The sequence below is a fragment of the Canis aureus genome, chromosome 36 (genome assembly GCF_053574225.1).
Source record: "Canis aureus isolate CA01 chromosome 36, VMU_Caureus_v.1.0, whole genome shotgun sequence".
Classification (NCBI taxonomy): Eukaryota; Metazoa; Chordata; class Mammalia; order Carnivora; family Canidae; genus Canis; species Canis aureus.
In genome coordinates, this window is record NC_135646.1 from 28,160,898 (window position 1) to 28,164,417 (window position 3,520).

A 3,520-nucleotide genomic window follows, 5' to 3' on the forward strand; every position below is an offset into this window, starting at 1 on the left:
TATATGTGTAATATATATACACATAAATATATATACACAAAATCTCACATCTTCTTTATTGATTCATCTATTGATGGACATTTGGGCTCTTTCCATAATTTGGCTATTGTAAATAATGTTCTAATAAACATAGGGGAGCATATATTCTTTCTAATTAGAGTTTTCATGTTCTTTGGTTAATTACCCAGTAGTGCATTTACTGGATCATATGATAGTTCTATTTTAAATTTTGAATTTATTATTTTTATTTGTTTAAGTTTTTGAGGAAACTCCATACTGCTTTTCAGTAACTGTACCAGTTTGTGTTCCTAACAATAGTGCAAAAGGATTCCTTTTTCTCCACATCCTTAGCAGCACTTCTTGTTTCTTGTGGTTTTTAGTTTAGCCATTTTGATTGGTAAGAGATGATCTCTCATTATGGCTTTGATTTGCATTTCCCTGATGAAGTGTTGTGCTCCCTTTCTGTGTTTTTTGGCCATCTGCGTGTCTTCTTTGAAGAAATGCCTGTTCATGTCTTCTGCTTACTTTTTAATCGGGTTATTTGTTTTTTGGGTATTGTGTTGTATCACTTCTTTATATATTTTGGGTACTAACTGTTTATTGGATATGGCATTTACAAATATCTCCTCCCATTTGGTAGAGTGTTGTTTGGTTTTGTTGATTGATTCCTTTGCTGTGCAAGAAGCTTTTCATTTTGATGTAGTCCAATAATTCATTTTTGCTTTTGTCTCCCTTGCCTCAGGTGACCTATCTAGAAAGATGTTACAGTCCATGTCAGAGAAAATACCACCATTGTTCTCTTTTAGGATTTTTATGGTTTCAGGTCTCATATTTAGGTCTTTAATCCATTTTGAGTTTATTTTTGTGTGTGGTGTAAGAAAGGGCCCAGTTTCATTCTTATGCATGCAGCTGTATAATTATCTCAACATTATTTGTTGAAAAGACGGTTTTTCTTTTTTTTTCCTCATTGCATATTCTTGTCTCCTTTGTCAAAGATTAATTGACCAAAACATCATGGGTTTATTTCTGGGCTCTCTGTTCTGTTGTATTAACCTGTCTATTTTAGTGCCAGTACCACTGATTTGATTACTACAACTTAGGATAACTTGAAATCTGACATCGTGATGCCTCTATCTTTGTTTTTGGTTTTCAGGATTGCTTTAGTGATTCATAGTCTTATGTAGTTCCATACAAATTTTAGGATTGTTCTAGTTCTGTGAAAAATACTACTGGTATTTTGATAGGGAATGCATTAAATCTATAGATTGCTTTGAGTAGTGTGGACATTTTAACAATATGCATTCTCCCAATTCATGGACATGAAATCTCTCTCCACTTGTCTGTGTCATTTTCAATTTCTTTCATCAGTGTTTCATAGTTTTCAGACTACAAGTCTTTCACCTCCTTGGTTAAGTTCATTTCTAGATATATTATTACTTTTGGTGCAATTATAAAGGGATTGTTTCTTGATTTCTCTTTCTGCTGCTTCGTTAGTAGTATATAGAAATGCAATGGATTTTTGTAGATTGATTTTGTATCCTGTGACTTCACTGAATTCATTTATCAGCTCTGGTAGTTTTTTGGTGGAGACTTTAGGGTTTTCTATACATAGTATCATGTCATCTGCAAATAGTAAAAATTTTACTTCTTCCTTACAATTTGGACGCCTTTTATTTCTTTTTCTTGTCTGATTGCTGTGACTAGGACTCTCAGTACTATGTTGAATAAAAGTGGGGAAGGCGAACATTTTTGTCTTATTCCTGATCTCAGGGGTAAAGCTCTAAGTTATTTACCATTGAGTATGGTGTTAGTTGTGGACCTGTCATTTAAGTACTTTGATATATTCAAAGACACCTGCCCTGCGGGGACAGGAGTCGTGAGGCGGACGCCATGGCAGTGTCAGAGAGCCAGCTCAAGAAAATGGTGTCTAAGTACAAATACAGAGACCTAACCGTACATGAAATTGTCCATGTTATTACTTTATACAAAGATCTCAAACCTGTATTGGATTCATATGTTTTTAATGATGGCAGTTCCAGGGAACTAATGAACCTTAGTGGAACAATTCTTGTGCCTTATAAAGTAATATATATAATATTCCAATATGCCTCAGGCTGTGGGACACATGCTCATATAATTCCCCTATCTGTTTCATTAAACCTACTAGTTCAATGACTATTAAAACAGGAAAGCAGGACACCTGGGTGGCTCAGTGGTTGAGCATCTGCCTTTGGCTCAGGGCATGATCCTCAAGTCCTGGGATCAAGTCCCACATCAGGCTCCCCGCACGGAGCCTGCTTCTCTCTCTGCCTGTGTCTCTGCCTTTCTCTCTATGTCTCTCATAAATAAATAAATAAATAATAAATAAATAAATCCTTTAAAAATAAAACAGGAAAGCATGCTGATGCAAATGAGAAGATATATCTTCCTTCTCTACATAAATGGAAACACCACAGCCAGACTTGTTTATTCAGGTCATGATTGCGGTGTTTGGAGATGAACCTCCAGTCTTCTCTCGTCTCACTATTTTGGCATCTTATCCACTATACCAGGCAAAGGGGCAACCCAATACTTCCTATATGCCAAGTATGCCAAGTGGAATATCTGCATATCCATCCAGATATCCTCCCAACCCCAGTGGTTATCCAGGCTGTCCTTAACCACCTCTGGTCAGTATCCTGCCACAGGTTTTCAATACCCTTCCCAGCTCCCGTGGCCACTGTCAGTCCCAATAGGGATGACACCATTGGTGAGGTCACCATTCGAGCCTCTCTCATCTCAGTGGTTAGTGACAAGCTGAGATGGCAGAGGAAGGAGGAAATGGATCATGCCCAGGCAGGGCTCAATGCCTTGAAACAAACAGAGAAAGACCTGAAGAAAGGTGATCAGAAACTGGAAGAGATGGTTACCCGTTTAGATCAAGAAGTAGCTGAGGTCGATAAAAACATAGAACTTTTGAGAAAGAAGAATGAAGAACTCAGTTCTGTTCTGGAGAAAATCAGTCTGAAAACAATGACACTGATGAAGTTATCATTCCGACAGTCCCACTATACAAACAGATCCTAAATCTGTATGCAGAGGAAAATGCTATTGAAGACACTATCTTTTACCTAGGAGAAGCCTTGAGGTGGGGAGTAATAGGTTTGGGTGTCTTCCTGAAGCATGTACATCTTCTGTCCCATAAACAGTTCCAGCTGGGGGCACTAATGCAAAAAGCAAGAAAGACTGCTAATCTCTGTGACCTCTACTGACTTCTCTGATATTAGCTGGAGATTGAGCTTTTCTTCAAGCATTCTTTCCTTCTCTTTCTTTCTTGTATCAGTAGGTGCCCAGAATATGTTATGACAGTTTATCATTTAAGTGTAATATATCTTGAAACAATAGTATATTTTCGGTTTTCTTTTGGTAAAGACTGGCTTTTATTAATGTACTTTCTATCCTCTGCAAACCTTTTGTGCTGAATGTTGGAACTGATATGTTAAATAAAATTTGTTGCATAAAATAACTAAATAAATAAATG

General features: G+C 37.0%; 1 pseudogene; it reads left to right on the forward strand.

Moving 5' to 3' along the window:
- The first annotated feature begins 1,864 nt into the window (after positions 1-1,864).
- Positions 1,865-3,251, forward strand: LOC144305997 (tumor susceptibility gene 101 protein-like; annotated as a pseudogene).
- Positions 3,252-3,520: the final 269 nt, after the last annotated feature.